The sequence below is a fragment of the Camelus dromedarius genome, chromosome 4 (genome assembly GCF_036321535.1).
Source record: "Camelus dromedarius isolate mCamDro1 chromosome 4, mCamDro1.pat, whole genome shotgun sequence".
NCBI classification, from domain to species: domain Eukaryota; kingdom Metazoa; phylum Chordata; class Mammalia; order Artiodactyla; family Camelidae; genus Camelus; species Camelus dromedarius.
The window spans coordinates 40,914,898-40,942,394 of NC_087439.1; the positions used below are offsets into that span (position 1 = coordinate 40,914,898).

A 27,497-nucleotide genomic window follows, 5' to 3' on the forward strand; every position below is an offset into this window, starting at 1 on the left:
AAAAGAAGAATTGATGTCATTGTGAATATGTTAGGAGAAGACAACTAGAATAAAAATTTTTTTAAAGATGAGAAACACCCAATGGCAAGTTGGCAGAGTGTTAATCAGAGTCAAATAATCCATTATAGTACAAGAAGAAAATATCAAGCCTTCTATTTATAATTATTTCTTGTCTTAGAAAAATAGAAAAGAAATTCAGTTGTATTAATTGTTAATATAGATATTTACACTGGTACCTCCCCCCCTGAGTATTGGGAGGTCATGGGTCATACTATGAGTGCGAGGTGCACACTATGATAACCAGCATCACTCCACCATTCTTGGGTTCCCTTTCAGCATTTTGCCAGGTATTGCAATTTCCTTTAAAAGTTGTAATACTTAAAACAATAAATTTAAAAATTTTTTAATTATTTACAATTATTTTAAAAATAAATTTTAAAATTTATTGTTGTAAGTATTATAACTTTCAAATATTTTGTAACGAGAAAGACAGTGACCACAAATTTTGTCCTACAAAGATATTCTCTAGTTATCTCATTGAAGTATTTGAAGTGGTTGTCGAAGTAAAAATTGAGTTATACATTTTTCTTTTACAAATTAGATGAGTGCTTCAAATTTGCTGTCCTTTGCTGCACTGGTAGGTGAGTCTCAGTAGAATGCTACCTTGTAGATATTTTTTTGAAAAAAGACATATTTTTATACAGCCCATCAAGATGAAGTGGATGCTTCAACAATGAGTGACTCACTAACTGTTCTTGAGAGAAACTCACCATTCATACAGAGAAAGCATTTTGAAAAAGGATCTTCGGAGATGTTTCTGTCATGTGATTTTGCTGCATTTCAACAACAGTTGTAAATATGACATTTATAAATACTCTCATAACTACTCATTATTTTTAAAATGTTTTATTGAAGAATAGTTGATTTACAATGTTGTGTTAGTTTCAGGTGTACAGCAAAATGATTTAGTTATGCATGTTATATATATTCTTTTTCAGATTCTTTTCCATTATAGGTTATTACAAGATACTGAATATAGTTCCCTGTGCTGTACAGTAAGTCTTTGTTATTTATCTATTTTATATATAGTAGTGTGTAGCTGTTAATCCCCAAATCCTAATTTATCTTATTTTTTTAAAATAACTAACATTTTATAATCTGTTTAAAAATCTCCTTAATGAATATTTCAGTGGATCTTGAACTCATTGCTAAAAATATAACAATGCTACAACTTCTGATTAGGTGTCAGAAACAAGTGATTTTTACCCAAGAAGACACCAAGTTACTGAATTTCAAAAAATGTTTATGTAATTGGTAGACAAGATTGAAAAGCAAGTATCATGATTTCCTAAGTATTTCCCTTGATGTGCTCATTTCATTGGAATATAACATGTTTGATAAAGTATCTTCTTCAACTGTGTTAGCCTTTGAGACCAGTTTAAAAAGTTAAATCTTTAACTTGACTTTCAGATCACTAAATGTTAAAATAAGACTTTCATAGAAATTCAGCATATTCAATTATATTTTTTTCACTGAAGATAATCAATAACTTTAAAAGCAAAGATTTTATATATCATTAGTAACTTTAAAAATTATTTAAACATTTCATCTTTAATCTAGACTTTAAAATCTTCTATTTATATGCTTATAACTATGTATATATTATATTTCATATCATATAATCAAACTGTAGTATATATATATATATATACACACACACACACACACACACACTTTGTAAGTAAAAATACACCTATAGGATACACAGAATTATTTCCACTGTTAAGAGATTTACTATTCAAATACTTTGGAGTCTACTAAAGTAATAAACTAGAATGAACCTGATAAAATATTTTTCTGTGAGGACAATAATTGCATTGAAGAGTAAGCAGTACTTTAGTATCTATTATCGCATAAGCACCAACAAGGGCTGCATTATGACTTTCATGGGCCCTACACACTTTGCTTTTCTGGGCCTCTTCTTCTGTAAAAATATTTAAAATTATAGTTTATGACTGCATTGGCTTAAAAATGATACTCCTTGTTTTCTCTAACCTGAAAGTTCACTTTTTCTTCTGAATTTTAAGATAAATTAAAACACTTGTATGTTTTAAATAAAGGATCGTGGGCCATGGGCACTGTGCCACATGGATAAGCTGGCCCTGTCATCAACACCATAAGACGTGAAATACAGCTTTTCATGTTCAGATTTCAGTGCCATAACTAGTACACCTTCGTTGCAAAATAGCCACACATGAGGACCAGGTATACTTTATAAAGAAGGGCTAATGCACCACAGGGTATGTGTTTTCTCCAAAAAATCCCCCAAAGACACTACATCTTCCTGTTTGAAAGATGGTGCAGTCCTCAGAATGGCACCTGGAACAGGAGAAAAGAGAGAACCTGGACCTGGAGCTACACCCTAGGAGCAGGTGGAATACCTGTAGGTCATACCAGGATCAGTAAAACGGTGGTGGGGGATCCAATCTTTAATTAAGTTAAAACCCAACTGCTCCCTACAGCCTGCAAGACTGACTCATCCCTTTCACTCCTGTCGCCTTCTCCAGGCTTCTGTGGCACTGGCCTCCCTGCTGTTCCTCAGACACAAGCTCACTGCTGCCTGAAGGCCTGTCCTGGGATACTCTTTCCCCACATTAGGGCAAAGCTACTCCCCTGTGTCACTTAGGCCTCTGCTTACATGTCACCTCCCCAGATAGTCTTTTCCTTCTCTCACTACTCTGTTGCAACATCCTGTTTTATTTTCTTCATAGCACTGGTCACTGTCTCAGTCTGTCTTGAGCATTCGTTCATTTGTTGATTGTCTATCACCCCGTATGGAACCTAAGCCCCATAGTTGCAGAGGGTATCTGTCTTGTTCACCTGCTGCTCCTCAGTGCCTGGAACCATGCCTGGCATCCAAGAGATATTTATCAAATGAATCAACTGAACTCAGTGTAACAGCTACATCAATCCCTCCTTCCTCTGCTTTTGCTCAAGCCCTGCAGTTCATGGCTGTCTACTGTGACCTTTCCTTTTTAGGAATGTCAAATCTAGCTCAGCACCTAGTTTAACATAATATATCTGAACACTATTTTCATAATAGGATACAGGAGAGTGCAGTACAACGAGGCAGCTGAGAAAAACCTGCCCAAACATCTTAAATATTTATTTATATCTATTGATGCTAAAACACTTCACATGAGTATGTATCACATTATGAACCAACTGACATTCCATTGCTACATGAAACATCTTTGTGCTGCATCTATGACTTAGATGACAGCTTGGGTAAAATGACATAGCACGTACAGTATGCCCACTGATCATATATCTGCTTCTCAAAAGTGGAGACAGTAGCACAGAATGCAATGTCCAATGTTAAAATGTGAACGGTATCATTTTTAGGGCCTCTTTCTCTAGCCACCAGAGCTATTCCCAAGCAGGAAAGTTTTTGAAGTGCTTCACTGCCTGCTTTCATTCTCAGTGAGGTAGTTGTGGTAAGACTACTGTCCAATGGTCAGTAATTGTTAATATTCAGCCTTTAGAAACTGCAGAGAATGACATTCAAGCCCCCCACACACACCCCCAGACACTGATTCTGGCTTCAGTCATGAGTCCTTCTGCTGGAACCTCTTCAATTTTCCATTCTTCTTTTTTTTTTTTAAGTATTTATTTGTTTATTTATTTAGTTTTTTTTTATTTAAGTGTAGTTGATTTACATTGTTAGTTTCAGGTGTACAGCAAAGTGATTCAGTTATACATATACAGATATATACATATATTTTCAGATTCTTTTCCGTTATAGCTTATTATGAGAACCTGAATATAGTTCCCTGTGCTATATAGTAGGTCTTTGTTGTTTATCTATTTTATATATAGCAACATACGTCTATTAATCCCAAACTCCTAATTTATCCCACCTCTCCTTTCCCCTTTGGCAATCAGAGTTTGTTTTCTATTATTCTTGCTCAAATTGCATTACCCAACCATCCCCACGTGCACTCACAAACCAATCAACCAAGAAGTATTTACTTACTGCTGATGGTGTGCTCAGTACTATGCCAGAGCTTTGAGGAGATGGAGGTGAACTGTAAAAAATCATTTCTGTTCTTGAGAACTTACAGTCCAGATAAGAGACAAAATTGCTTGGCATAAAAAAAGTATTGATAGGTGTTACCTACACTTATTGTGGTGATCATTTTGCAATATATACATATATTGTGTTATATACCTGGAACTAATATGTTATATTTCAATTATATCCCCAGTTTTTTTAAAAAGGTAAAATCCAATCAAATCAACAAATTTTTAAAAAGGCATTGAATCTTTTTTTAAATTTTTTTTAACATTTTTTATTGATTTATAATCATTTTACAGTGTTGTGTCAAATTCCAGTGTAGAGCACAATTTTTCAATTATACATGCACATATATATATTCATTGTCACATTCATTTCCCTGTGACCTACCATAAGATCTTGTATATATTTCCCTGTGCTATACAGTATAATCTTGTTTATCTATTCTACAGTTTTGAAAAAGGCACTGAATCTTAAAGGACAAAATACAACTGCAGGAAGCAGACCATTCTCTAAGTAAGAGAGAAGGGCATTTCAGGCAAATGGATAAAGGCATAAAGAAAGCATGAATATGGCTTGTTTGTGGACTTTGAGAAGACTTGATTAAAATGGAGTCTATGTTGGGAAAAAAGTGGGAAATGCGGTTAGTTAGCAAATGAGAACGTATCATCAAGACGTTGAATGCTAGGCAGAAGCATTTAGATTTGTTTGAGCGGAAAACTTGAAATTATATTTACTCTCATCTTTCTCCTCATGTCCCAAATTTGTAGAGAAAATAAAAGACTTCTTTTTGTTGAATAATTCCTTCCTGGAAGTCTTCTATTTGTAGTAATGACAGTCAAAACCCTCTGAAGGTATGTTAAGAATAGTTGCTGAAACCTCAAGCTGAGATTTTTAGCATTTATATGTTTTTCATAAGGTTCTTTTGCTATTTTTAACCTTAAATAATTTGGTTTGGAGGAATGAGAGAAATGATCTTTAATAAGAGGTGACTTTTCTGACAGCGAATGGATTTTTCATTTCAGCTGGTCTTAGGACACAGTTACTTTCTCAACTATTATAAGCTGCTTTTGGTTTGTCTCAGGACCTGGAATAAGAATACATTATATGCAGCTGGGTAATGCATGCCCTAAATTTTAATTTTTTTTTAATTTAAAGCTTATTTCTGTTACCCTGTGCCCTAAATTATTGTCAAAGGAAAAAAGAAAATTTGTGGAGGATTTATTATGGACCAGTGTATTAGGATAGACTAAGATAAATTGCTGTAAAAAAAAATTTACTCTCAAATCCCAGGAGTTTAACAAAACAAAGATTTATCCCCGTGATAGGATGGCAGAGGTCCTCTTCTAACAGTTACTCAGAGATCCCAGCGGACAGAAGCATCACCATCTGAAGCTCTACCATCTAGGACTCATGGTCTCCTTGGTCCTAGCATCAGGTGAAAAGAGCAAGTCAAATTGCACCCTGGCTCTTATGTGCCTCGACATGTTGGCCAGAACTAGTGACAAGTCAGCTGATCTGTCTTACAACTAAATACTTAACAGAGCTGAGATCCCAGCCCAGGACCTCTGACCCACATATCTTTCTGCCTCACCACACCACTTTGGGTTTTTTCATTTGCAAAAATAAGGATAATATTACTCCGTAAAGCTTTTGTGAAGATTAGATAAAACTGAAGAAGTACATTGGCCGATGCCTAGTCTCGGCAGACCTTACTAGTGCCCGCCAGTACCTGGCTCTTTTACCTGTCCTGGATACTTGGAAGACTACTCCTAGACTCCTTGCAGTTAGGTGGGGCCATGTCCCCTAATCTGCTGGCTGTTTTTCCATACCCACACCATGGCCATTCACACTTCTGTGTCCTATATAAAATATCCCCTCTACTCAAATGCATATAATACCTCCCGTTGCACCTTCTATTACTCATTCCTTAACTCCATCTCCCTCTGGAGCTCCACAGCCTGGGAGCTTCTGAAAAAAGTAGAATCTCAGACTCTACCCAGACCTACTCAAGCGCAATCTGCATTTTAAGAAAATCCCCCAGTGATCCTTACGCACATAAATGTTTGGGATGTGTGACTAGAGATAATATTATCAGAGATTTAGATTTCTGTCTTTTACACAGAACTCTGAGCTCCTCTAGAGGAGAGCCATGTGTTTCATTTCTGAGTCCCCTAATAAAGTGTCAGTATATACTGAGCACTTACAGTACGTAAATGAGTGAAACAGAAAATGGAAATAAGATGGTGCAGTGGTCACCCGAGTAGTAGTGGCAAAACCAGGACTCCCCAGACACCTATATATCAGAGCCTTCCTACCATCCATCCATGCTGTGCCACTTACAAAGTGTCTTTCTTTCCCATTTCTAAGCCTCAGAGATGTTGGATGACATGCTTACAGTCACAAGGCTATTTTAAGTGGCAAAGAGGATGCTAGGATACAAGTTTCTCTCTTGACACTTACTTGAGGATCTTTCCACTGTGTCATTTGGCCTCTTATCTGTCAGAAAAACAAATGAAAAACACACTAATGGAACTTCTGTTCTCACAAGTCAAATTTCAAAGAGCATCTGCCGTGATGAATAAAAATATATTTGTATTTCCCCAGTGTGCTTCCATTCATTTGGTCCTGCTTTACAGTCCAGTAAGCCAAGCTCAGTGAACATGCTTATCTCAAAGTTAAAGGAAGAGGCCCTAACTGAAAAAACAGACAAAAAAGGTAAGAAATAATTATAAATAGAAACATAATCAGTTTGCCAATCTGATTTTTTCTATCTGGTTCAATAATTTGTAACATTAAGTGTATTTTTTCCAGTACATTTTTAAAATGAGTAATAATGGATACAGACTTTCATTTAAGGTGTATTTATATTCCAAATGCCACATTTACTTATGTATTTCCAGTGTACTTGACTATTTTGGGAAAAAAACAAATAGGACATTTATATAATTGCCACCAGTATGCTTTGCTTTGTTTTCACTTTTGAAATAACAACCATATTATGCTATCCTATTCATTCAGGAAGGCAGCAGATATTTATTACAAGTGCCCTATGTGCCAGGCACTGTCACAGGCTCTGCCCCCAGAAAATTTTGCTTCCAAGAATCTTATAGATTAATGAGGGAGAGAGCCAAAGAAGCAAGCAGTTACAATGAGGTTTTATGAAGGCAGGTGAAAACACAGGTACTACAGGGCATCTAGGCAGACAGAGCAGCTGGTCCAGGAGTGGGAGACCAAACAGCCTTTGCAGAGGAGACTATGAAGCTATGTCCTAAAGAAGAATAGAATTTAATTAGGCAAATTATGTGAGGTGAGACTTTCCAGAGGGAACAGCTGCATGTGCAGAGACCCTAATCCAAGAAGAAGAGTGGAAGGTTCAAAATAACTGCAAGTAGTTCAGTATCGCTAGAGAATAACTTTGCTGGTGCAAGCGGGGAATGGTATGGAGAGTGAAAAGGGCTAACGCCAGACAGGAGAGCCAGGGCACAATCATGAGGGGTGCTGAGTGCCTGACAAAGGAATTTGGATGTCATTCTAAATAATAAGAGTAATTTGTAACGCATTTCTAGCACTTACTGTGGGCTCCGCATTGTTCTAAACTTAGCTCATTTCCTCTTCATAGCTGGTGTATGCTCTAGATACTGTTACTACTGCTGATTTTATAGATAAGGAAACTGAGACAGAGAGACTAAAAGTACTTTATCAAAGTTGCACAGCTGGGCATTAATGGAGCTGGCTCTTAAAGGTAATGGGAAGGTGCATGATGTAATTTTTGTTTTGTAAAGATCATTCTGCTCGAGAATGAAGAGAGAATTTGAGAAGACATTTCTGTAATCCAAGTGAAATAAGCTGAAGACCTGAACTAAGTTGAGGCCATGGGGAAGGAAAGAAGTAGATGAGCAGAGAGATGTTTGGGGCTAGGGTAGGCAGGACTCAGTGATGGGTCGATAAGGTGTGAGGCCAAGCATGTGACCAGATGGACCTCTCCAAACAGGACTGAGTGCCAGATTTTAGGACATATACAATTGAATACACATTTTCAATGATCATATTTTTCATTAAAATGGGTAAAATAAATATCAACTGATCTCTAATTGGTGACACATTAATTTGAATAGTGGTGTCATTTAAATGAATAAATTGAAAGACCTGGGTTTCACTTTATAAAAAATTTGTAATCAAACTGTGGGGTTACTTCATTCATATCTTCTGTTGTACATAATACAGCTCCCTCTCTCTCTCTCTTTTTTTTTTTTTTTTGCTGCCTATTCTAATTCCCCAGCAGAAGAACCTCATCTGTGACTATTCTCCCAATGCTGGCAGGAACTCAAAATTCAGGTGGTTCCCTGCAAGTTTCAGTCTATCCTTGATAGATAACTCAGCTTCCAGGTTGTGAATATCTTCCTTTATGCCATTCCTCTTTCTACCTTGTCTGTAGTTATCCTACCTTGAGCGCCAGTTTCTACACTTGGGCTTTTCCCCTGCAATGCTTGCCATTTTTTCTGTCTGGTTCAATAATTTGTAACATTAAGTGTATTTTTTCCAGCACATTTTTAAAATGCGTGGTATATAATGGTTACAGACTTCCACGTACCTTTGAACCTTGGCCTCTCTAGCTCAGGACCTGTCAGCTGCCAAACCAATCCATCAGCTCATCAACTTGTTCACACTTAGTGTTCTTTTCTCTTCTGCTCTGATTTTTTTTTTTTTGTAACTTCAATAATGTTATGAGAAAAACTAACATTTTTCAAGCACTATGTTGTTTATGAATCTTACTCATAATCTGTATTAAAACGTCCACTAATCAGTATTATTTAGTTTTGCTCATTGGCCCAGTCCATCTCTAAAAAGACGCCTTTGCACTTTTAGAATTTTTGTCACTTATTCTAATGATGTGCCTATCTTTTTTCCTTGGATGTATGCCAAGCTTTGATCTCTCTTTCAATATCGTATCTTCACCTCCTTATCATTTAAACAATTATCCTTGTGTGTTTATATTTCAAGTCTTCACCCAACTTTTAATCCTGCCTGTACTTTGGTTCTGCTTTTTGTATTCTGACCAATTCCACAAGGGCCAAAGTTCAGGATCGATGTTATAAATTGTTATTAATCCCCATTTTAGATTACATTATTATTAGAATAGCCAAAATTATCATAGTACATAGGCATATTTTAAAGATAAACTATCAGGAAAGAGAAAGGTGAGGGAAGAAAATGTTACATTAATAAGAAGACTGAGGAACACTTATTGCATTTATGAAAATCTAAAACTTATAAAATGACACCTTTCATCAGGGCAAGGATAAAGAAGAAGCTAATATATTCTTTGTTATCAATTATCTCAATAATCATTATCAATTATCTCAATAATCTTATCATAAATAATAAGAATATAGCAAGTCAGTGCAAATTTTGAAGAATATAGGATCAAGGGTAAAATTGTTGGTTGACAGTAAAAAATAAAAATAGTGGATTTGGAAAACATTATAAATTCAAAAGGAGTAACAAAAGAAGATGAAAATTCCCAGCAGAAATTAAAGGCAAAAGTATAAGTATACTGATTAAAATGCCACTGTCTTTATATTTTTATCATTAACATTTAAAAAATAATTTAATTGGCAGATTTTTGTTGTTGTTTTTCACCTGCACCTGATTTCACAGTTTACTGCAAGAGTCAGCAAACGACTGCCGGCACCCGCCAGCTGAAAATGCTTTTCCCATTTATAAATGGTTGAAAAAAATCAAAAGAAGAGTAACGTTTCACGATACATAAAAATTAAATGAAATTTGAAATTCAGTGTCCACAAAGTTTTATGGGAGCACAGCCACAGTATTTGCTCATGTACTTTCTGTGGCTGCTTCTGTGTTACAGCGTTGAGGAGTTGCAGTGGAGACCATGTGGCCAAGAAAGCCTGCAATACTTAATAGCTACGCTTTACCGGAAAAGTTTGACAACCCTTGATTTTACGACTAAAATAAGTTTCATCTTTTTTGACAAAGACCTTTTAACCAACATATTTCGTAAATATTTATTCCCTAAAGCAATGGATGCCTATAAATATCCATTATAATTTGTAAGTGAATAAAGCAGCTCATTTCCTGTACAATCGCAGGTCAATTACAAGTCTATAGAAAAACAGTGGCTTTATTTTTTTGGCATATGTGATAGTTGGACACTCTAGAAAACTTATCTAAACTATTCTGTTGCTTGTTTATTGATTCCTGGATGCTTCTCTGGAAAATTCCTTTTAAAAAGACACAATGAGGTTGGTTTGGATATCCAGTAGGAAATAAAAATCCTCAGAAATCCTGAAAAGGAAGAGAAAAGTGGCAAGTGAATAAAGGAGACTACATAAAATAACTGTCATTTTTACAGCACGTAAGAATGTCCTTTCAGCAATAAATGTGACCCCTAAAAAATGACATGTATTTTTGGAACAAGTTTACCATGCTAGATAGAACTTGACCCCGGTATATAAAGGCCACCGAAACAGTCCCTTCAGCAAATCTTTTGTATTTACATAGGTCATCAATGCACTCAATAACTTCATTTAACCTTTCAAAAAATACAAGAGCTTTTGCTTTTGTTAAAATATAATAAAACTTGGGAATTAAGACAACTATACATCGTAATACAACTTCATGTATAAAAAGTTAACACAAAGCAGGCTGTGTCTGTATTAACCAACACATTTTATTAGTTTAGGAAGAATATCTTTTTGCTGAAATGAATTTGAGACACTAATAAAATAAATATATAAAATTCTATAGGAATGAAGAAGACGTTTAAAAACTCATAATCCAACAAAAAATTATGTGTTCTGTAATTTATGTGTTTAATGTATTTATTTCTTAAAAAATTTATATTTTTTTCCACCCTGCATCTGCCATAGGCAGTGGTGTGGCTAAACCCATGGGCTGTGGTAGGAAAAGACCTGAGTTCAAACCTCAGCCCGTCTCTAACTAGCAGGGTGTACTTAGGCAATGTTACTAATTTTTTTTGTCACCTCAATGTCTCTCCCTAGAAATAGATGTAATAATATGTCCATGTCATAAAGTTAACTAACATAAATGCTAGTTCATTGTTATGATCATTTTATGCCAAGCCCTGTGTGAAGAATTTTAATACAAGTGTGAACACTTACTATCTTCTTGATTCTGTCAGTTCATGAAGTAGACCATTATTACTGGTCTCTTCAGCTGTGATTTTTTTTTTTTTTTTGTAATGTTGGTGAGAAAATGGACATGTTCCAAACAACACTATGTCACTTATGAAATTTATCCTTCATGTGTTCCTATTAAATCTTCAACTAACCAGTAATCTTCAGTTGCATCTATGTGATAAAATACACTGAGTGTTGTCGGCCATAATGTGGGATTTAATGGAGCTGGTTGGAAAGCAGCTTTTGAATGCATATTCTTGCTGTGTGAACCTCCCTGTAACCATGGAGCCAGTCCCACAGCAAGACTGTGGGAGCCAGTCTGACTGTAAGCTTCACTGAATGAGGTCCTGTTTTGATCTGGTGTTGGCTTGAGGAGACTGGAGCACACCCAGTGGTCACATCCAGGACCTCACTAGGAATTTCCCTTTCACAGGCATGACTCAGGTCGAGTAAATAAAACCGAAAGTATGGGAATTTCAGGTTGCTAGATGAACAGCCATTTCTGAATGCCTATTCCAATGGTCTGATTTTGCTGTTGTAACTCTGTTTGGAAATTTGAATCCATCCTGTCCTATAACAAAATGTGCAGAATTTTGGCTAATTATATTTTTGCTCAAAGGGCAACATGCTTCTCTGAATTCACAAAACATTGCCCACTTGTAAAAGTTCACTTCATTCACATAGGACTGTGGGAGCCACCGTGAGTGAAATCTTTTCTGAAGATTTGGTCTTGCTTCAGTATTGGCTGCCAAAATATAGATCCTGGGGGATTCCCTGTAAGCTTGAGAAACTCCCTGATAGAGTCACCATGAAAAGAGGAAGCCAGATACTCTGGAGTGCCATCATCTTTTCCTCCAAACCCTATTTGGGATCTTTCCCAAAGGAGAGAGAAAAGATTCTGTGTTGTCTTGAAAAGGTTGGATCATCCTCAGAGGTGACATCTCAGCCACTGAAGGAATGACTCAGATGAGGTGAATTAAGTGGAAAGTCCCCAAATTTCCTCCTGGAGAACCTTGGAACCAAGTTTTTAATGAGAAGATTTCTGTACCAAGAACCCACACTCTCTTGGGAAGGGTATTTCCTGAGTTTGCTGTTCTGCAGGCAATAGGCTATCTCCAGACAATCAAGCTGGGTTGGAGTTCAGAAAACAAAATGAGACTATGTTAAAAAAAAGAAAAGAAATCCCCAAATTTCTGCATACACAGTGGAAAATTGGAGGCATAACCATTAAATTTAACCAACTTTGTTGAGTAATCTTCCATTATATACACACATTAAAACAATCCATTGTAACTGCAAAAAAATTAGCCAATTTTGTTCGCTAAGAACTTCTTTAATATTATAATACTAGTGCAGTGGGTACTGCCAAGTCCTAGGCATATGGCTCCACCATGTGGATGAGCCTCTGCAAATAACACTGACAGTAATTTTTTTTAAGTTATTTATAATGAAAATCAGAGATCAGAGGCCAAACCCTCACTTTATGTATGAGGAAAGAGAATAAGAGAGGTTAAATTATTTACCCAGTCACACAACAACACTAAGACTAGAAGCTTGGGCTCTTTTTATTAAAGCAGTTGCTTGCACTAATTAAATCTTACTGTTAATTCACCCATTCATTCATTTTAGTTATTAAATAATCAGATAACGCATGTTCAATGGGTATGTGCTTTATTTTTGTCTGCTTGTGATCTAAGCCCCCTTTCTATTTGGTAGGAATCCTGTTGTGTAAATGTGGTGAGACAAAGCCCCACGTCCCTCCAGGGAACTGGAAGGAGTACTCATCCCCTCTTCTCACGCCAAGAGGTAAGATGAAGTCATGTCTCCTGGGTTTGGCCAGCAGGAAGCTCTTTAGTGGAATTTTGGGTCTGTAGGAAGTGACAAAATCAGGGGTAATTAGGGGTTGTTCTGGAGGCAACTAAGCAGTTAAGTCAGTCTTAGGTGATAAGTCTTCATGCTGCTAAGGGCAGTGTCCGATCCAGGCTGATCCTGAGATGTGAGCTTTGCTGCATTCTCTGCTTCCCAGTCTTCAATTCAGGCCCATTTTCTGAGCTTGGTTCTTTGGCCCTCCAATGGACTACCTGAGCCAAACTTTATTTTTCCAATGAAGTCCTTTTCTGCTTAGTAGGACCACAGTCAGTTTCTGTTGTGCTACCAAGATCCCAATTTAAACAGAAATTGTTACTAGTGAGTTGCAGCACAGAACCTCAGTGAAACTGGCAGAACCCAGGGCTTTTATCTGGCTTGGATAAAAGGAATTTAAAATCCTTGTCATTTTAGAGATAGAATTTAGATCTGCCTGATCCTAGTATGCAAAAGTGAAACAGCTAATTAAATTATTTCCTGCGGTCACTGGGAATGAAATCCTACCACTCTGTGGTCATCATGCTATGTGGTTGCCAAGAGAGGCCACATGTAATTGGTCCATTCACCAGTCCTCAAACTGAGTCAGCCCAGTCTAGGTACCATATATGCAAGTGAAGGAGCTTTCAGATGGTTCCAGCTCATAATCATCAAGTCATCCCCAACCTCAAGACTTCCTAGCTGAAGCAGCAGACTTCCTAGAGCAAAGTCATCCCCAGTGTCTCAACTGAATTCCTTATCCACAGAATCCATGATCATAACAAAGTAATTGTTTTAAGCTGCTAAATTGTAGGTTAATTTTTTTTTATGCAGCAAGGATAACCAAAACAAGAACCCATACCAATTCAGTGGCTAATGGAATAGTTGAATGGCCAGGCAGTTGGGAATAGCAGAGTTGGAGGATTATAGAGGGAATCTGGGGAAAGGGTATTTTGAAGGTGTATGAGCTCTCATAATGAGCCCAGAATGTGAGTACATTTCTTGTGAAGTTTTATGTTCACCACAAAGCCTCTAGTGGGGATAAAGTGAACCACTCAGTAAATACAGGTTAATCTCCTTTCTCAGCAAAGCCAGTGGATTCACGAACCAAATGTTTATCATAGAGAGAATGAAGATTATGCGTAATTTCAACAACATAGAGTTCTCATCACTGGCCATCTTGGCTACGTTGAATGCTCCATTTTCGAGTATCGGTAACTGATCTAAAAAGGGTTCTAAAGAGCATTATGCCTAGCGAGACCAAAGAGCTATTTGGTGTCAAGTTGTCTACGCAGGATACCTATCATCTTTATGAGATGAGGAGTGGGGAATATCAGTTTTTCCTTATTGTAGTAGATATTTATTCTGGACTTGTTTTTGCTTTCCCTGATCCTTTTTCTCTGACATTACACCATCTGTAGAGTAATTGTTGCCTTACACAAGGCCATGGTGCACCACACAAAATAGCTTCAGTTTAAAGGAACTCATTTTTTACAGAAACAAGAATGGCAATGGGTTAATGCTCAAGGGATTCATTGATACTATTGCATACCCTGTTACTAGAAGGAACTAGTCATTGATTGAGATAAGCTTCGCCAAAAGTCAGCAACTTGGAAGTTTGATGTGTTGTCCTGCAGGATATGGTTTTCACTTTGAACAAATGACTACCACATGGAGTTCTTTTTCCACTTGGTTAGAATATCCAAGTCTGGAATCATAGGGTTTGAAACTTGGTTGGAGATTCTCAGGATTATACTTACTGACTCACTTGCCAGTTATTTGCTTTTTATCCCTTTGATTTTGGGTTCTAATGAAATAGTACCATGAGAATAAGAATTCCATTGAATTGGAAGCTAGAGCTACACCTAATCAATTTGGGTTCTTCATGCCCTGTGTAAGCAGGCAAGGACAAAAACCTACAGAGAGAAGATTTTTACTGTTGTTACTATGTTACTGTGTTTGTTCCCGTTAAGGGAAAGTAGATTTACTGCCACACTTGTGGGTGGGAAGAAAATGTCAGCACACTGCAACCTGACTTAAGCAAAGCTACCAGGGGCTCAGATCCCTCACCATATTGGGTAAAGAATCATGACCCACTGAGGTTCAAGCTGAAGACAGGAAAGAATAGTGGAGGAAGGGAGTCACAAATTCCAGTTAAGACCTCAGCTGAAGAGCCCATGATTCCTTTTGCTGTATCATGTTGCTTTGTTGTTGTTGCTATTTATTTGTTTGTCTGCAGCCAAGAACTTTGTCTGATTATCTCCTAATTTGTTGTTGAGTCATTTGTCTGGAAAATGATAGAAAAAGCAATAGTCCAATTTATGTTTATAATTATTGGAATAATATAAATTTGCATCAACTTTAACTAAACTATATTACTTTAATTATAGCTCTGGGAAGAATTATTATATTTCAAATAAACAGGCATATAGAAAATTTCAAAATATAATTTATTTAATTTAAACATTTCATCAGGTAGAGATTTAAGCCCTAGAGAGGTTCTTATTCCTAGATTTTATAGTTGTAGAGACTGATATGGGAAATTATTAATTTTTAGCATCATGGTATTTTTATGATTAAAATATTTATTTCTTAGCTTCACATAAAATCTTTTCTGTATTAACTGTAATAATGACGTTTCAACTATGCTCCAACATGAAACTGAACTTCTTTCTGAAATATTCTTAATAATAAAGCAGTTGAGTATGGAAATACAGCATTACTAGTTTAATATATTAAATTAAGTAGCTTATTGAAGATAGGTGAGTCACATTTTTAATTCTAAGCATTTTTCATTATTGAAGAGATTGTAGCTTACTATGATAGTTAATATATTAAAGTAACATAAACATTCTGAGTTTTTAAAAATGATAATCAGCTATAGGATGGAAATAAGCATATTATGAATGTTAGAATTATTTGCTACAGGATAGGAAAATAAATTCCTGAAGGATACAAGCTTTGGATCATACAAAGAAAATAATATAATGATGTGGGGTTGTCAGAGTTTTTCAAAATAAATTAGTAGTTATGTAAGACTATTATTTCAATGTTTACAGAGCAATTTATCACAGAAAAATGTTCAATTAAGATCCCAAAATGATTTACCACAGACATTTTAAGCATATCCAAACGTTTCCACATAAATTAAACATGATGTAATTGAGTGTTACATTGGCAACGCACCACTGCTGATTCATGTGGAAACCACAGACGTTTCACTGATTACCGTCCTTTCACTGTGTATTAGTGTAGATGTCATAGGTATTTTCACAAGGATCATGTGGTAAATCAACTTGAATGTACCACTTTAAAGACTAAAGCAGTTTTCAGAATGTCACAGTTTATTTATGCAGATTCCTATACTGTTTAGAATTTAATTTATAAATAAGTACTATTAGGATTACTTCAAGTAAAACCATGTATTTAAATAAGTCATTTACCCATGCTGGCTCTTTGTGTTTACTAACACATGACTTGTTGTCTGTTAAAAAGTGATGCTTTTTTTATGGTTATTCGTTTTGTATTTTAGCATAAACCTAATTAACGCAATAGGCTGTTTCATAATTCTGGTCTTTTGGGTTTCTTAATAATCAAACAAATTATTTAGCCTCTATTTATTTATAGCCAGATATGCAGCCAAAACAATTTAGATTAGATTACTGGGAGTTTTTTTTCATATGTAAAAATGTTAAAAACTTTTTAATTAATAAATATTTTTAAACAAGGTAAAGGAAAAATAAGAATGGAGAAGTTAGGTGGAGCCAGGAGTGAGGTTAATATCTAAAAAGCATACACTTGCTAGTGATGAGCAACAAATTTGGCTCCAAGCTCGCCAGCAGCCAGATAGTCCTTAAATAGCTTGGGGCTGTCTTTACACAGAAGCCAAAACGGGTCTGAATGACCTTGAGGCTACTAAGCCTTGCTTAGTACAGTATAAGAAGATGACTAGCGGACCATGCTTTCCACAGTAGATTTGTTACTGACAAACGGTACAGAAATGGAGACTTCACACACGGAATTATGTTATAAATATACTAGTGGAGGGATCATAAGTGGTTCCTTTTAACGAAAACCAACAAATGACTCCTTGTGTAACACGGAACTAATGTACTTGTTTTATGCATTTAGAATTTTTAATATTGGATTTTCCGAAGAGTCAGTGTGTACTACCCTAAGGCAATCCTTTCATCTCAGTATCATGGGAGTAGAAATATTTAACGTATGCACTGAATTTTTCAGGGAATGGATTTAGTCTGTGTTAAGACCTCTAACTTTTGTTGTGTTGTGTTGGTCATGTTTCATTGCTTTTATTCAATCTTCTGAGGGCATAGGGCAACCTACAATTTAAATTCCTTTATGCAATACATATATATTTGAAGATATAAATACACACATCGATAGTCATGTTCAAAGATAGCCCTAACATTCACCAGTTATTGTGTACCATGATGGACTCTAAATATTAAACCAGATATCACTTAAAATATCTTAATTTTTCTAAGTTTTGCTTTTACAAGGATGTATAATCTTTTATGATTCTTGAAATAAAAACAATCAGATTTATTAGAGACTTTACACCCAAATGGGGCCTTATATAGTATCAGGTTCCTGTTTTGCAGGTGAAAAGCAGGGGATGTGAAGAGGGTAAGGTTTTGCTTCCTGTTGTAGCCCAGGGCCCCATGTTGAGCCTAATAACGTGGTATGTTCTCAGTGAGTATTGTTAAATGAAGGTGAAGTATTTGCATATTATTTCATGATGACACTGCGCAAGTGTTCACCTATGATGGTTAAATTAAGCCTCACAAGTGCCTCTACACGTCACCTATGAAAACAGAGAAACGGAAAAAATGTAACAGTGCTACATTCCCATTGGAGAAGTATAAGTGTTTGTAATAATACCTGGTATTTTCAAATGCTAAGAGAACTAAGTCAAAGAAAATTAGAGACTTTGCCTATAACCAAGACTTCATAACAAAATGAAAAGCCCAGTTTTTCCTTATATTTATTAAGTTGAAAAGTGCTTTAGGGCAATGATCCACTTGGAAAGAAAATGTTTCAATATGAATAACTCAGAAAATAAATCACTAGAAACACGAAATGAAACTAAGCAGTAGATACTTGCTAGTTTACTCCAACACGACTGGAAAATAGAAATACTGTTCAACTATATGGCAAGCTATATACACTAAGTGACAAAAACTATTTTAATAAGAGATGAAAAAGTACAGTTAATTTTCCCAATAGACATTTATTTGTATTTACAAATATAAGGAAATTTAAAGCATTTCCTCTGTTTATAACAGAGAACTTAAAACAGAGACAGAAATAATTAGAAGACGTTCTTAATGACACGAAGCCATTATCATTTAGTTCTTCTGAGAAATTATTTAACCATAACCATAAGTTTAACCATAACCACTTAACCATAAAAGTGCTATTTAAGAGTTGGAGTTGAGTTGACCTTTATTTATGTCCACAACTGAAAATGAAATTAATTATAGCTAGTCAGCCATGGTATCTTTAGAAGAAGTAAAACAGAGTGAGACTAAAAGTATTTTAGTGAATTAAATATGAGTAACAAATAGAAATAAAGAGTTAAATACTGACATCAAGATGGAAGGTAAAGGAAAAAATGTACTAAAAGTTACTGAAAAAGGAGCCTAAAAGCCATATTGATGATCAGGGAAAGAAATTTTTAAGGAGGAGGAGGAAAGGATTGGTATAGTTGGAAGGAAGGAGGAGGGGGAATAACCTAACTTTTAAAGTGAAGTCTAACTGTGAATTGAAGACCCTACTCCGGAAGTTCATTCTCAATCTCTTTTCTCACTAGAGTGTCTGTTTCAGAAATGTAACCTCTAAACATAGCAACTCTCCTTGAAGGCAAATGGTGAGGGGTTTAGTTTTTGATGTGTTTAGTTGGTTTCCATCACTAGGCGTGGGAAGAGGAAGATCTACCTGCTCTTCTAATGACAAAGAAACCTTTTCATCCATTAATTTATTTTATTTGTTCATTCTTTTGCATATTGCGAGCAACATTTAAAACAAATTTAAGAAGAAAAAAAACACATAGTCCTTATTCCTATTTTAACACCATTGCTTTCATTATCCAACATTACCTTCTAGTTTATTCACATCACATGCTGTAATCAAACAGATCATTTAACGTCCTGCTTTTTAACATTTTGTTTTTCTATGTTATTATACAGTTCGTGTTTATAATCATTTCAGGGAACAAAATATTCCATGGATATTTACTTATCTGCTTGTCTATTGTTGAACAATCAGTATGCTCCTTAGGTTTTATTTATAATTAAAACACTACATTTGAATTCTCTCTACATTTATGGATTTTTTTTTCTTTTTAATTATTGCCTTAAGATAAATTCCCAGGAATAGGGGGAACTGTGCCAAATATTATGAACATTTATAGTGCACTTTGTAAATGTTGCCAAATTGTTTTCTAAAAAGAATATACCAATATACAGTTTTATCAGCAATATCTGAACATCAGTTTTCCACAAAAGTTGACAGCAATTTTGCTTTATCATTTGACCACACCCATGCTTTGGGATATTTTCCTCACTATCCAAAAGAGATGAGTAGATGAACTTGGAAAGCATGGAACTTTTAACTTACTCAGTTTGGAATGACTGAGGAATCTTGTTTTCATTCAATAACTGTTGTTACATCCACTCAATGAAATATTACACAGGAATAAATAAGGATAAACACAAATGCTACATGGTAACATAAAAAACACATTCTGGAATTCAACTCAAAGGAAAAGGAAGACTTAAAGGTTTTGGCCTGTCCACTTGTTTCCAAACCCACACCATCTGAGAGACAGCTGTGTATAGTCAGCCTTATTTCATGCCAAAGACTTTCTTGCAACACAGTCTGTTTCCAAGGGTAATACAAATCTATTTTTCCAAGAACACTGCTTGCTGCCTAACCATTTCTAGCTACCTACAAAGTTCAGAAGAAATGGATCGAATGTGAGGCCCTGTAACTCTGCTGGATGGGCAGAATAAGCCACTTGGGAACATTGCAAAACATTCTTTCTAAAAGAATAGGGCATCTATCTAATTCTTTTCTTGGTATTTGTCTATCTGGTGCTTTTCTAATTAATTGCCATTGAGTTGAAAGAAATTAAGTGCTTTTTAGAATGTTTGACTTCAGTTGTAATATTTATAAAAATATGAGCTCAATATTAAACTCTTCTGTATCTGTTTATGTATGGTCAGGCCATTCAAGATGGCTGTTCTCCTGCTCTCTCTACATCCCCTGCTTAACCAGGCCCTGCTTCTCTCACATGCCTATCCAATCCTCTTAATTATAGGCCTAATTAGTAACTGCATTTGTGCTTGCCCCCTGCCCCAGCTGCTGGTTTCCCTGGTAACTGAGCCAACCTGACTTCAATTCCTCCTATAAATAGTAGCGTCCCGCCTAGTTCCTCCACCTCTAGTAGCAAAGACTACTGCCGTGTCCTGCTTGCTGTCTGCCGCATGTGGTGGGGTGTCACTCCAGGACCTTGATTCAGTCACGTGAGATTCCCCTTATCTGTTAAACCATTCATGTGTTTGTTGCTGATTCTAGGCTCTTTTCTTCAACCTTGAGGCTGGGCAAATATAGGGCTTGCAGCCTAACAGTCTGTGAGCCAACCAGGTGGCCAAGGAAACTCCTGCAAGTGCTAAGGTGTCGGGAAGTAAGGACGGGGAAAGGACGGTTGCAGGGATAACCCTGAGGTGGCCGTCCATTAGCGTGTGGGGCCCTGCCCAGCTGTCAGCCATGAGAACTATCTTTCTCTTGCATTGTATTGATGAAATTCTGTTAACCTCAGAGTCTTAACAGTTTAAAAGTAGCAGCCCCTGCTCATGGCTTATCTAACTCCACAGAGATGACTGGTGAATACAGACAAAATGCAAGGACCTGAATTATCTATCAAATACTTGGGTGTTATCTGGTCGGCTAAGACAAACATACCCCCAGCCCACCACCCCTAAACAGTTACAGTCACAGACTTTGGGATATTAACTCAGGGACAGGCTTGTGAATTGGACATGGCCAGTTACTCAGAAGTGTTGGTTTGGGGGTCTGTGGCAATGGCAAAATAATAAGATTACTCTTGGGCTTTGGGTTCCAACTATGGAAGGGATAGAGCAACGATATAGTGTGATGGAACAGCAGTTATATGCCGTCTGCAATGCCTTACAACAGGTGGAAGACATTGCAAAAGGCCTGCCCCAGTCATCTAGCAACACAAAAAGCCATCACTGGGGTCTAGAACAGCTGTGCACAGGACCCCCCTGGACATCAGTAACAACTGAGGAATCTGCTTTACAGGCTGTAAAGTTCAGGAATGGGCCAATGAAGACGACACACATGGCATTTCTACCTGCCTTACAGCCTGCTGCTGCCGGGATACTTAAACAACAGTCGAAACGGGAGACCGGCTCTCAATATGCAGACGCATCCCAGGAGCAATCATCCCAGTGTTTACGCTACGTTAAGTCAGAGACAACTAGTCAATGCGATCTGAGTTCAGCTGCTGACCACCAAAGAAGGACCGCTGCCAACTATCAGTCGGGACAATGAGTCGCTTTTGCCCTGGCCACAGGATCTACCCCCAGGAGAACACATTATAAAATGGCCCTGGGACTGGCAGGTAAGTTCCAGGTGGTTTGGGTTTGCCGCTCCGTGAGGAATAGGATTAGGAAAGGACTTACACATTTCACCTGTCTGCTGCTCGCCCTCACCTAGGACTACCAAAGTAATCAGTCCAGGTCCCCTATGGGAGAAAGGCGCCATTATATTAGCCCTGTGGTCCATTGTCTTGTCTCTTCTCAGTATGGGGCACTGGCTGTGGGGACTGAGGGTGGACAGGCAGGATGGTACTGCAGGCCAGGAGAAAAGCCACAGGCAGGGGTGGTATTATCTCAGAATGCTGTTGCTGCTTGTATTTTGCTTATTGGTCATGATCTTCCCTGTTTCGTGCATGTTAAACATCTTACATCCTCCTTAGTGTGAGTGGCAAGAATCTTTTGGAGGACTGGGTGACTGTGGTGGCCTTGCTGCAAGATGAATTTGATTGCTGGGTTGCTGTAGCGAGGTGACTGTCATCCTCCTCTGGGCTTCCATGGAAATCAAGCTGATAAGTGCCTGGCTCCAGAGTTTGCCCCGCTCTTGGACTCCTGATGCTCTCTGGCTGCTGTTGTCTGCATTGCCTGTGGGTATCTGGTTGCAGTGCACTGCTACATACCTGGCCCCAGGGATATCACGGAAGAGGGGTGGGCCAAGATCGGAAAGGGTTGTGCAGGGTGTAGAGGGGTGGAAGGTATGGTCAGGCCATTCAAGGTGGCTGTTCTCTCGCTCTCTGTACAGCCCCTGCTCAGCCAGGCTCTGCTTCTCACATGACTATCCAATCCTCTTAATTACAGGGCCTCATTAACTGCTGCGTGCTTGCCCCCTGCCCCAGCTGCTGGTTTCCCTGGTAACTGAGCCAACTTGATGTCAATTCCCCCTATACACGGTAGCCTCCTTCACCACCCCCCACCCCAACCAGCAACGACTGCTGCCGGGTCCTGCCTGTCGTCTGCCACACACAGTGGGATGTTGCTCCAGGCCCTTGCTTCAGACGCGTAAGATCCCCCTGTGCGTGAAACCACTGACGTCTCTGTCGCTGACTCTGAGTTTGCTCTTCTTCAGTCTTGAGGCTGGGCTTGCAGCTCAGCAGTTTCCTGGAAAGTGGCCTCTGGAACTAGATTGATGGCATTCAAAACCCAGCTGTGTCACTTGGCTGTGAGACTTGGCATGTTACTTAACCTGTCTTTGACTCAGTTTACTCGTCTGTAAAAATGAGGATAATAATAATACCACCTGTCTCGTAGGACTGCGAGGATTAAATTAGTTACTATAGCCAATGTCTGGAACCGCATGGTAAAGCATTCAATAACTTGTCTATGATGCTGTCGTTAAGTGAGAAATCTGACTTTCTGTACTGCACTGGGTTCAAGAGCCAAAGACAGAATAGCTTGCTTGCTTGTGACCTTTGTTTCTTCTCCTTGAATTGTTATTTTTCCATTTAAAATATAATACACATAAAGAGAAGACTCACAATAGCTGACATGATTGATGCTCATTAAATGTACCACAGTACTGAGCATTTTGTAGGCATTAGTTCACGAATCATCACAATAACTCTAGGAAGTTGATAGCAGTTTTTAGATGCAGTGACAGATTCTTAAAGGAACTAATAGACCTAACCAAAGTGGCAGAACTTGAACTTAAAAGCAGTCCTGCTTGTCAGACTATGTACAGAAAACGAACCCAAATATTATCAGTAGTTGTCACTGGATCATAAAATTGGAGTGATGTTTTAAAATATCTGCATTTATCCCTGTTTCATGTAATAAGAACATATTTCTTTGATAACAAGACATTATTTAAGTCTCTATTTAGAAATGCTAATATCTACACAATTCAGCTTCACAGTGAATAGTGGTTACTCTCGTTTCTCACTCCTGTGAACCAAAAAGTAGTCTATCTTTGAATTCGTCTTTTTATCCTCTGCACAAAGCAGTTCTATTACAGCTTTCTAAAAATGTTTTAGAATCTGAATTCATCTACTGGTTCTTAGCACAAGTGTAAAATGCACAGATTTTTAACAATTCAAGTGAAAATCCAGCATCACGTTTAACTTGGCATCGGAAGGTCTCCTTGCTTTTACCCATTACGTCCCTGAGGGAAACCCCCTGACGAGTTTGCACGGGGATCAGCAACAGAAAAGGGAGGTTAGGTGGAAGCAGAAATGCAGCCTGGTGACACTCTCAGAGGAGGCAGGTTTGTCCCACACTCATTCTCTCTCAGAAATTGTAAGGAAGGGAGAAGAGGAAAGAAATGCAGCATGTGACAGATCAGATTCATGGCTAGTGGTCATGCTTATTCTAGTGCCTGCCAGGTCCTAGGTGCTTTTTACCAGTGTTATCCCATTTTATCTTCTGAGATCAGTGTGAAATGGGTATTATTGGTCCCACCTGACAGGTAAGGGCAATAAGGCTCAGATCAAGCAGCTCACACAATCATGCTTATGGTAGGTAGCAGACAAGGGATTTGAATGCTGGTCTCCAAATGGCCTACATTTAATCTTTATATAATGCTGCCAACCCACTCATCATTCCCAGTGCCCGGAAGTAAGAGGCAGTAATCTATAAGAAGTATTATATGTAAAAGTATCCATAAATGGGAATACTGTAACAAAACACTAGTAAATAAGTATGGTTCTATTTGCACACCAATCTGTACTTCCTTTACTTTTCTATGTAAGAACCTGTTCTTTGATTATATTTTTCAGCTCAGATAGTGTCTGATAAACCTATGATCCTTGCTATGGAGTGCAAGGCAAATTTTCATTTAGTGACTTACAATAAATAGTAGATCTGTTTTATAAAAACAAATCGTTGGACCCATGATATTACTGTAACTAGAACTAGAGTCCATAAATTACCTAATTATGTTCTCTGAGTTCTCTGGAAAGACGATAACCAATTCTGTGACCCATCTCTGAGGCTCTCATCATCTTTGACGTTTCTGTCAATTTATTCTTCTCTGTATCTGTCAACATGGAGATCAAACAGAAGAGTGTGGACTTTATATTGCTTTCAGAACTTCATGAGTGGATAAGGACATTTAGACAATGGAATATGTTACCGAAGCACGTTATGAAGATTTTTTTTTTCCAAGAGGCTGAGCTGTCATTTGCCTGGGATGGTTCAGGACAGTTCTGCCTGGAGGCAGGACTATGGACTCATTAACCTTCTAGCCCTGCAACTCTGTCAATCTCAATTCTCTCCACAGTTTCAATCAGATACAGCTGCCTCTAGTTTCCTCCTGGTTGGTTCAGTGTGGCTGTGTGCTGTTGCAATTTTCCATATTGCAGGAGAAAAAAGCATCTTCAATATATGTCTGTAGCTGTGCACGAGGCAGTGTGCATGGTGGCTCTTTCCTCACCCAAAGTCTCAGCGTAAACTATATTGATGAGCCCACAGGGATATAGAAAAGCACCATGGGCCAAATATAGATGATTCTTATTATTTCTCTTTGCATATAGATGAGTACACAGCTGCGGTGCTCTCAGGAGGCCTAGGAGTCAACTTGGTCCAAAGGAATGACTGTGCTATTTTTGCACTTTCCCTCATATTATTTCTCAAGGCTTGAGGGAATTTAAATGTGACTTACTTGGCAATGACAAGTCTCTGTCCCCTCGGTACCTCCAGAATGAGCTCATTTACACAAGTCACTTCACCATAGCTCATTCTGTTTCTTCATAGAAAAACAGTATCACTTGGATGGAATCTAAAGGAAGGATGGGTTTTTTTCCCCTTAAAAATGACTGCTTTTAAAACATGTTACTATTAAATTCATGGTACTTGTGTGGTGATTAATATGTTTTCTTGAAAGAGACAAGAATCATTTCACAGAAGCTTAGTATTACTAGTGAAGGGAATGAGGCTCTGAGAAGTTGAATGACTTGGATACGGTCTCCCCATAAACTGGAGGCATCACCAGGACTAGAATCCAGCTCTCTGGTGCCCAGGTCCAGAGTTCAAACCTCACTGCCTTCCTCAAGACTCTCTCCACTCCTGAATGAAACTGATCTTAACAATAAAATCTCTCTTCAATTAAATGCTACACTACTTTTATCATGAAGTAGAATTTTGAAACAAGTGAATGTACTTATTAGTACACATAATGCCTATTACTATGATTCTTACAGAATTTTATTTATGAAACAATGAAACTTGTCTATTCTCTTGTGAAAATCCATTAAAAGGGAGACAGTAATCAAGTCAAGCTTAAAATGCACAATGAATTCAAATTTGGAGAAAAGGGCCATTCGGAGTCTTTCTCTGTAGAGGGAATAATGGAAGGCCTTGGAGGAGGTGGTGACTTGATTACAGCCATGGTGCTTTACAGAGTGGGCACTTAGTTAGGGTTTTAAAATAATAAATGAACTTGCTTATAGGAATTTCTAAGCTTGTAAGGGACTTTTACAAATACTATGGACAATTCCTGTGCTTTTTAATATATTGATGTGTATTTCTGATAGAATATGTTTAAATGGAAATCAAGACAACTTTGAACAAACTTCACCTAAATGATCAAAATTCTTTCTCTAGAATTTCAGGGACTCCTACAATAGCTGTGTCAAGATTAAGGTTTCATCATTATCATGCTGTCAATACAATTGGCTGTCACTATTTTCTTACATTTGTAGGGAGGTGGATCAATATTTCTAATGAGAGAGAGAAATTCAAATGATATATTTCTCACTTAGCCAAGATTTTAAAAAGCAATTTACTGACTTGCTCATTCATTCTTTCAACAAATGCTTAACATTGCATGCCTAGTATGATAGGCAATATAGGAAAGTGAGGACTCTGAAGTCAGAGTACCTGGGTTTTATGTTCTGGTTTTCTATTTACTAGATGTGATCTTGAGTTAATCTGTTTCTCAACATCCTCATTTGTAAGAATGGAGGTAATAATTATACCTATTATTATAGATTAAATGATATTAGAATGTTTAGAAGAGCAAATGGTAAGGACGAAATACCTGTTAGCTGCTGCAGTTATGTATTATGGACTATGGATGGAGGATAAACAGGATAGATATGGGTTTTCCCTTATGGAGAACAAACGTTAATAATGGGAAAATAATCAATAAATAACTGGATAAATAACTCAAACTACAATTGTGTTAAGTGATAAGGAAAATATAATGTGAATAATACCACATGGATATAACATCTCTAAAGGGTCATATGTCATTTTCTTCTGCATTGCAACCCAGAGAAACCACACTTCGCTTTTCTACTCCACACTTTGGTGACTGAGCCTTGAAATTGTTATTTCTAGGGTAAATCATACCCTTTCAAACAAGTAGCAAATGGAGTTTCACATCAGGACCATGGTGTTGGGCAGACATCCTCAGAATAACTTATTTTCCCACTTTTTCTTTATGACCATTTAAAGGTTTAAGAAAGCAATCCTAATTTTGTTTTGCTGTAATTTAAGATTTAAGGCGTAAATCTCTGTGGTGCTGCAGAGACCTTTGTCCTAGTGAAGACAAGTACTTCTGGCAAGACATGAAAAGACCAACTGCCGGTGTTTGTTGAAGAGGAACCCAGTTCCTCCCATTGTGCAGCAGGTGGCATAGACAGCCTGAGAGCCGAGGAGGAAACATACAGTCCCATTCTCCCAAACATCCTTATCTCACTCCGCACTACTGTGCCGTAATTACCTAGTCCCGTCTCTTCTTTTTCTGCGTCTATTCTCAGCCTTCTAGGAGTGAGCTGATTTGGATAATCTGCAACAGTATTAACCAGATATCCCTAAATACATTTGGCATTTTTG

The 27,497-nt window shown here is 37.4% G+C and overlaps 1 long non-coding RNA gene across 2 annotated transcripts; it reads left to right on the plus strand.

The window, feature by feature from the left end:
• The first annotated feature begins 926 nt into the window (after nucleotides 1–926).
• Nucleotides 927–27,497, plus strand: LOC105091042 (uncharacterized). Of its 2 annotated transcripts, XR_010380595.1 has the most exons (6): nucleotides 927–1,055; nucleotides 6,686–6,796; nucleotides 8,364–8,416; nucleotides 12,958–13,047; nucleotides 21,430–21,751; nucleotides 22,524–27,497. It is a non-coding gene; the product is annotated as an uncharacterized LOC105091042 (long non-coding RNA). The 2 variants fall into 2 exon arrangements; XR_837331.3 differs by lacking the exon at nucleotides 8,364–8,416 and having other exon boundaries at nucleotides 931–1,055.